The 8,280-nt window shown below is 41.8% G+C and overlaps 7 non-coding genes across 7 annotated transcripts; 4 read left to right on the top strand and 3 right to left on the bottom strand.

Moving 5' to 3' along the window:
• Positions 1-791: 791 nt before the first annotated feature.
• TRNAL-CAG lies at positions 792-874 on the bottom strand. Its single transcript has one exon. It is a non-coding gene; the product is annotated as a tRNA-Leu (tRNA).
• A 197-nt stretch (positions 875-1,071) lies between these two features.
• On the top strand, positions 1,072-1,144 carry TRNAF-GAA. The gene has a single exon. It is a non-coding gene; the product is annotated as a tRNA-Phe (tRNA).
• Positions 1,145-2,444: 1,300 nt separating this feature from the next.
• TRNAF-GAA lies at positions 2,445-2,517 on the top strand. The gene has a single exon. It is a non-coding gene; the product is annotated as a tRNA-Phe (tRNA).
• A 1,456-nt stretch (positions 2,518-3,973) lies between these two features.
• Positions 3,974-4,056, bottom strand: TRNAL-AAG. The gene has a single exon. It is a non-coding gene; the product is annotated as a tRNA-Leu (tRNA).
• Positions 4,057-4,253: 197 nt separating this feature from the next.
• Positions 4,254-4,326, top strand: TRNAF-GAA. The gene has a single exon. It is a non-coding gene; the product is annotated as a tRNA-Phe (tRNA).
• A 1,037-nt stretch (positions 4,327-5,363) lies between these two features.
• TRNAL-CAG lies at positions 5,364-5,446 on the bottom strand. Its single transcript has one exon. It is a non-coding gene; the product is annotated as a tRNA-Leu (tRNA).
• A 196-nt stretch (positions 5,447-5,642) lies between these two features.
• On the top strand, positions 5,643-5,716 carry TRNAF-GAA. The gene has a single exon. It is a non-coding gene; the product is annotated as a tRNA-Phe (tRNA).
• The last annotated feature ends 2,564 nt before the right edge of the window (positions 5,717-8,280 follow it).

The following is an 8,280-nucleotide window of genomic DNA, read 5'->3' as shown; positions in this document are numbered from 1 at the left end:
GAACCTGAATTTCATCTTCTCCTGAGCAACCAGGTACAATTTGTTCTTCTGGTGGGTCAACAGTGGTCCCTTCAAATGGCACTTTGTCTCTTCATAACAACAAGTAATAGCTATAGATCAGGGATGACTGCGGATGTCAGCAGATAAATATGTCCCAGCTAAACTATATTGATGATTTTACGCGAGTAGGTCGAAAGGCTGATTTATGACTGGTCATACCCAGATAGCAATCTCCAAGGCGCTGCAGGCCCCTAGAAATGACATTTCCAGAGTCTGGCTCTGATCCGATGCCAATAGGGTAGAAATGTCACTCTTTGCTTCAGAAGGAAACCTCCAAGTGTTCCAACACCAAAAAGCAGAGCATGGTTTCTCCATAACTGTCAACACTGACTGAGAATCTGACTGGAGGGTTTCACTAGAGATTACTGACAGTCAATCCAGAAAAATCCTTGCTCCCGTGACATTTCACCAGTGCTAACGACAACCTCCTCCTGGAACTTTTAGGATACGTTCAGGAGTTTGGAATTTTGCGAGTCTTGCCAGCTAAGGTAATTTACCAGAAAGGCTAGGCATTGCACTGTAATGACCAGGATTTTAGACAGTGTCAGCACACTGTATGGATTCTTCGACTTGTTGCAATTTTAGAAACCCTTTGTTATCACAGGTTTGATGATCTTTGGAAGAAAATAAGCCTCTTTGAGAGAATCTCTGTAATCCAAATTTGGCTTCCTACATTGTCAAGCTTTAAAACATCCTAGAAAGAAAAAAAGCTAAAGCAACACAATGACTGCTGTCAGAAGTGGGATTCGAACCCACGCCTCCAGAGGAGACTGTGACCTGAACGCAGCGCCTTAGACTGCTCGGCCATCCTGACAACCCCATGTGCTTAGCATGTGTCTCTCCGGAAGCGGAACATAGCAGTTTTCAAATGTAAGTGGGAACAGTTCCCAAATGAAAACCCATTCCCATCATATCATTACTAGAAGTTGGCATCAGGGTGAAAAGCATAGCATGGGCATTTAACATTGTTGTAATAGCTCTTTCCAGGCCTGTCTAGTGCTGGAGGAGCTGGCCGAAATAGCTCAGTTGGGAGAGCGTTAGACTGAAGATCTAAAGGTCCCTGGTTCGATCCCAGGTTTCGGCAGATAGAAATTGACTTTTAGCCGGCTATTTCTGAAAATATTTCATGAATGGATGTAATTATTCAAATTCTTGTGTTCTTACTAAATCCGCATTAGGTATTTGCAATTTCTAGTTCACAAAAGTGCTGATGTTCTTGAAAAAGGTTTAAAGAAAGGCTTTTCACATCAGGCAGTAGTAAGGAAAGGACAAAATGATTCAGTGGGACTAAAAAATTCTGAAGATTTCTGAATTTCAAGAAATCTTTTACTATACTTTTTGAACCTGAATTTCATCTTCTCCTGAGCAACCAGGTACAATTTGTTCTTCTGGTGGGTCAACAGTGGTCCCTTCAAATGGCACTTTGTCTCTTCATAACAACAAGTAATAGCTATAGATCAGGGATGACTGCGGATGTCAGCAGATAAATATGTCCCAGCTAAACTATATTGATGATTTTACGCGAGCAGGTCGAAAGGCTGATTTATGACTGGTCATACCCAGATAGCAATCTCCAAGGCGCTGCAGGCCCCTAGAAATGACATTTCCAGAGTCTGACTCTGATCTGATGCCAATAGGGTAGAAATGTCACTCTTTGCTTCAGAAGGAAACCTCCAAGTGTTCCAACACCAAAAAGCAGAGCATGGTTTCTCCATAACTGTCAACATAGGCAGATTAGGGCAGAATGCTTTGCAGATTTTCATCTATTTTGTGGGTTTTTCCCCCCTCTCTCTACAGACTAGGAGTACACTAGAGAAGGAGCTAGGCATTAGAGACAGGATGGAGGACTCTCTGGGCTTCTGTTGGATTTTTCTTAGGACTAAAATGGTGCGCAGATTACAACGAAACTGTCGTCGTCGCAGTTACCTCCCTCACAGAGTCATGGACTTTTCTGGGGGGTACTGCAAAGGAAAACAGAAACAGTTGACAAAAAGCCTTAAACGGTATTGCACGGTGAGCTGAGACAGGCTATATAGCCACAGGTACATGTGATAAGAGCAGCAGAAGATAGAAAAACCTCTATACTGGCCCGTGGAATTGAAGAGAATTCCTGCATATATGTGCGCCTTGTGCAGCAAGTCTTGCTGGGGAGAATCTGACTGGAAGGTTTCAGTAGAGATTACTGATAGTCAATCCAGAAAAATCCTTGCTCCCGTGACATTTCACCAGTGCTAACGACAACCTCCTCCTGGAACAGTTCCCAAATGAAAACCCATTCCCATCATATCATTACTATAAGTTGGCATCAGGGTGAAAAGCATAGCATGGGCATTTAACATTGTTGTAATAGCTCTTTACAGGCCTGTCTAGTGCTGGAGGAACTGGCCAAAATAGCTCAGTTGGGAGAGCGTTAGACTGAAGATCTAAAGGTCCCTGGTTCGATCCCGCGTTTTGGCAGATAGAAATTGACTTTTAGCCGGTTATTTCTGAAAATATTTCATGAATGGATGTAATTATTCAAATTCTTGTGTTTTTACCAAATCCCCATTAGGTATTTGCAATTTCTAGTTCACAAAAGTGCTGATGTTCTTGAAAAAGGTTTAAAGAAAGGCTTTTCACATCAGGCAGTAGTAAGGAAAGGACAAAATGATACAGTTGGACTAAAAAATTCAGAAGATTTCTGAATTTCAGAGAAATCTTTTACTATACTTTTTGAACCTGAATTTCATCTTCTCCTGAGCAACCAGGTACAATTTGTTCTTCTGGTGGTTCAACAGTGGTCCCTTCAAATGGCACTTTGTCTCTTCATAACAACAAGTAATAGCTATAGATCAGGGATGACTGCGGATGTCAGCAGATAAATATGTCCCAGCTAAACTATATTGATGATTTTACGCGAGCAGGTCGAAAGGCTGATTTATGACTGGTCATACCCAGATAGCAATCTCCAAGGCGCTGCAGGCCCCTAGAAATGACATTTCCAGAGTCTGACTCTGATCTGATGCCAATAGGGTAGAAATGTCCCTCTTTGCTTCAGAAGGAAACCTCCAAGTGTTCCAACACCAAAAAGCAGAGCATGGTTTCTCCATAACTGTCAACATAGGCAGATTAGGGCAGAATGCTTTGCAGATTTTCATCTATTTTGTGGGTTTTTCCCCCCTCTCTCTACAGACTAGGAGTACACTAGAGAAGGAGCTAGGCATTAGAGACAGGATGGAGGACTCTCTGGGCTTCTGTTGGATTTTTCTTAGGACTAAAATGGTGCGCAGATTACAACGAAACTGTCGTCGTCGCAGTTACCTCCCTCACAGAGTCATGGACTTTTCTGGGGGGTACTGCAAAGGAAAACAGAAACAGTTGACAAAAAGCCTTAAACGGTATTGCACGGTGAGCTGAGACAGGCTATATAGCCACAGGTACATGTGATAAGAGCAGCAGAAGATAGAAAAACCTCTATACTGGCCCGTGGAATTGAAGAGAATTCCTGCATATATGTGCGCCTTGTGCAGCAAGTCTTGCTGGGGAGAATCTGACTGGAAGGTTTCAGTAGAGATTACTGATAGTCAATCCAGAAAAATCCTTGCTCCCGTGACATTTCACCAGTGCTAACGACAACCTCCTCCTGGAACTTTTAGGATACGTTCAGGAGTTTGGAATTTTGCCAGCTAAGGTAATTTACCAGAAAGGCTAGGCATTGCACTGTAATGACCAGGATATTAAACAGTGTCAGCACGCTGTAAGGATTCTTCGACTTGTTGCAATTTTAGAAACCTTTTGTTATCAATGGTTTGATGATCTTTGGAAGAAAAGAAGCCTCTTTGAGAGAATCTCTGTAATCCAAATTTGGCATCCTACATTGTCAAGCTTTAAAACATCCTATAAAGAAAAAAAGCTAAAGCAACATAATGACTGCTGTCAGAAGTGGGATTCGAACCCACGGCTCCAGAGGAGACTGCGACCTTAACGCAGCGCCTTAGACCGCTCGGCCATCCTGACAACCCTGTGTGCTTAGCATGTTCCTCTCCGGAAGCGGAACATAGCAGTTTTTAAATGTAAGTGGGAACAGTTCCCAAATGAAAACCCATTCCCATCATATCATTACTATAAGTTGGCATCAGGGTGAAAAGCATAGCATGGGCATTTAACATTGTTGTAATAGCTCTTTACAGGCCTGTCTAGTGCTGGAGGAACTGGCCAAAATAGCTCAGTTGGGAGAGCGTTAGACTGAAGATCTAAAGGTCCCTGGTTCGATCCCGGGTTTTGGCAGATAGAAATTGACTTTTAGCCGGCTATTTCTGAAAATATTTCATGAATGGATGTAATTATTCAAATTCTTGTGTTCTTACCAAATCCCCATTAGGTATTTGCAATTTCTAGTTCACAAAAGTGCTGATGTTCTTGAAAAAGGTTTAAAGAAAGGCTTTTCACATCAGGCAGTAGTAAGGAAAGGACAAAATGATACAGTGGGACTAAAAATTTCAGAAGATTTCTGAATTTCAGAGAAATCTTTTACTATACTTTTTGAACCTGAATTTCATCTTCTCCTGAGCAACCAGGTACAATTTGTTCTTCTGGTGGGTCAACAGTGGTCCCTTCAAATGGCACTTTGTCTCTTCATAACAACAAGTAATAGCTATAGATCAGGGATGACTGCGGATGTCAGCAGATAAATATGTCCCAGCTAAACTATATTGATGATTTTACGCGAGTAGGTCGAAAGGCTGATTTATGACTGGTCATACCCAGATAGCAATCTCCAAGGCGCTGCAGGCCCCTAGAAATGACATTTCCAGAGTCTGACTCTGATCTGATGCCAATAGGGTAGAAATGTCACTCTTTGCTTCAGAAGGAAACCTCCAAGTGTTCCAACACCAAAAAGCAGAGCATGGTTTCTCCATAACTGTCAACACTGACAGAGAATCTGACTGGAGGGTTTCACTAGAGATTACTGACAGTCAATCCAGAAAAATCCTTGCTCCCGTGACATTTCACCAGTGCTAACGACAACCTTCTCCTGGAACTTTTAGGATACGTTCAGGAGTTTGGAATTTTGTGAGTCTTGCCAGCTAAGGTAATTTACCAGAAAGGCTAGGCATTGCACTGTAATGACCAGGATTTTAGACAGTGTCCGCACACTGTATGGATTCTTCGACTTGTTGCAATTTTAGAAACCCTTTGTTATCACAGGTTTGATGATCTTTGGAAGAAAAGAAGCCTCTTTGAGAGAATCTCTGTAATCCAAATTTGGCTTCCTACATTGTCAAGCTTTAAAACATCCTAGAAAGAAAAAACACATTAACTGCTGTCAGAAGTGGGATTCGAACCCACGCCTCCAGAGGAGACTGCGACCTGAACGCAGCGCCTTAGACCGCTCGGCCATCCTGACAACCCCGTGTGCTTAGCATGTGCATCTCCGGAAGGGGAACATAGCAGTTTTTAAATGTAAGTGGGAACAGTTCCCAAATGAAAACCCATTCCCATCATATCATTACTAGAAGTTGGCATCAGGGTGAAAAGCATAGCATGGGCATTTAACATTGTTGTAATAGCTCTTTCCAGGCCTGACTAGTGCTGGAGGAGCTGGCCGAAATAGCTCAGTTGGGAGAGCGTTAGACTGAAGATCTAAAGGTCCCTGGTTCGATCCCGGGTTTCGCCAGATAGAAATTGACTTTTAGCCGGCTATTTCTGAAAATATTTCATGAATGGATGTAATTATTCAAATTCTTGTGTTCTTACCAAATCCGCATTAGGTATTTGCAATTTCTAGTTCACAAAAGTGCTGATGTTCTTGAAAAAGGTTTAAAGAAAGGCTTTTCACATCAGGCAGTAGTAAGGAAAGGACAAAATGATACAGTGGGACTAAAAAATTCAGAAGATTTCTGAATTTCAGAGAAATCTTTTACTATACTTTTTGAACCTGAATTTCATCTTCTCCTGAGCAACCAGGTACAATTTGTTCTTCTGGTGGGTCAACAGTGGTCCCTTCAAATTGCACTTTGTCTCTTCATAACAACAAGTAATAGCTATAGATCAGGGATGACTGCGGATGTCAGCAGATAAATATGTCCCAGCTAAACTATATTGATGATTTTACGCGAGTAGGTCGAAAGGCTGATTTATGACTGGTCATACCCAGATAGCAATCTCCAAGGCGCTGCAGGCCCCTAGAAATGACATTTCCAGAGTCTGACTCTGATCTGATGCCAATAGGGTAGAAATGTCACTCTTTGCTTCAGAAGGAAACCTCCAAGTGTTCCAACACCAAAAAGCAGAGCATGGTTTCTCCATAACTGTCAACATAGGCAGAGTAGGGCAGAATGCCTTGCAGATTTTCATCTATTTTGTGGGTTTTTCCCCCCTCTCTCTACTGACTAGGAGTACACTAGAGAAGGAGCTAGGCATTAGGGACAGGATGGAGGACTCTCTGGGCTTCTGTTGGATTTCTCTTAGAACTAAAATGGTGCACAGATTAAAACGAAACTGTCGTCGTCGCAGTTACCTCCCTCACAGAGTCATGGACTTTTCTGGGGGGTACTGCAAAGGAAAACAGAAACAGTTGACAAAAAGCCTTGAACGGTATTGCACGGTGAGCTGAGACAGGCTATATAGCCACAGGTACATGTGATATAAGCAGCAGAAGATAGAAAAACCTCTATACTGGCCCGTGGAATTGAAGAGAATTCCTGCATATATGTGCGCCTTGTGCAGCAAGTCTTGCTGGGTAGAATCTGACTGGAAGGTTTCACTAGAGATTACTGATAGTCAGTCCAGAAAAAATCCTTGCTCCCGTGACATTTCACCAGTGCTAACGACAACCTCCTCCTGGAACTTTTAGGATACGTTCAGGAGTTTGGAATTTTGCGAGTCTTGCCAGCTAAGGTAATTTACCAGAAAGGCTAGGCATTGCACTGTAATTACCAGGATTTTAGACAGTGTCAGCACACTATATGGATTCTACGACTTATTGCAATTTTAGAAACCCTTTGTTATTACAGGTGATGATCTTTGGAAGAAAAAAAGCCTCTTTGAGAGAATCTCTGTAATCTGGCATATTTAGCTTCCTACATTGTCAAGCTTTTAAACATCCTGCTGTCAGAAGTGGGATTCGAATCCACACCTCCAGAGGAGACTGCGACCTGAATGCAGCGGCTTAGACCGCTTGGCCATCCTTACAACCCCGTGTGCTGAACATTGACTTTTAGCCAGCTATTGACTTTTAGCCAGCTATTTCTGAAAATACATGAATGCACCCAAAGAATAGACTTAAATGTATACCTGAGCTCTTCGTGACCTCTACTGTGATATTTTTACACTAAAGTTCTAAAGTTTTTGCAATGTTCAATTTATTTTTCCCATTAATTGGACTATTTTTGACTGGAGCAACAAAATGATGTTTGATGCACTTTTGAATGGACTTTGCGTTGTTAGCTAGATAGATAGTAAAATAGTAACAAAGTAACACAGTTTATAAGGCTGAAAAAAGACATATGTCCATCCAGTTCAGCCTGTTATCTTGCAAGTTGATTCAGAGGAAGGCAAAAAAAAAAAAAAACATGTGAGGTAGAATCCAATTTTCCTCACTTTAGGGGAAAAAATTCCTTCCCGACTCCAATCAGAATAACTCCCTGGATCAACTACCCATCTTTTGTAACTATAGCCTATAATATTATTACACTTCATAAATACATCCAGGCTCCTCTTGAACTCTTTTAGTGAATTCACCATCACCAACTCCTCAGACAGAGTTCCATAGTCTCACTACTCTTACCGTAAAGAATCCTCTTCTATGTTTGAGTACAAACCTTCTTTCTTCCAGACGCAGAAGATGTCTAATTGTCACAGTCTTGGGGATAAATAGATGATGGGAGAGATCTCTATACTGACCCCTGATATATTTATACATAGTTATTAGATCCCCATTTATCATTTGCCAGTGGCAAATTGTGCTGTCTAATCATGATCTGCTGCTTGCAAACAATAAGTCAGTATGACGTAGAGCAATGGCATAACGATCATTTCCCCCTTATACAGCAGAGGAGATTGCTACATGTAATGGCAGCAGTCTCCTTCACTAAAGAGCAAGCGATTACCGGGAAGGAACGCTTCCTTCCCAACAATCGTCTGCTAAATTATTTAATGTAATACATCCCTAAGTCTCGAGGCCTTGGTTTTCTATTTGGGGTCTTAAAAAGAAAATCTCACTTTTGTCTTAGTTTAACT

The sequence above is a fragment of the Bufo bufo genome, unplaced genomic scaffold, assembly GCF_905171765.1.
Source record: "Bufo bufo unplaced genomic scaffold, aBufBuf1.1, whole genome shotgun sequence".
Taxonomy (NCBI): Eukaryota; Metazoa; Chordata; class Amphibia; order Anura; family Bufonidae; genus Bufo; species Bufo bufo.
The sequence above is the reverse complement of the archived record's forward strand: the minus strand, read 5'-3'. Positions and strand labels throughout refer to the sequence as shown.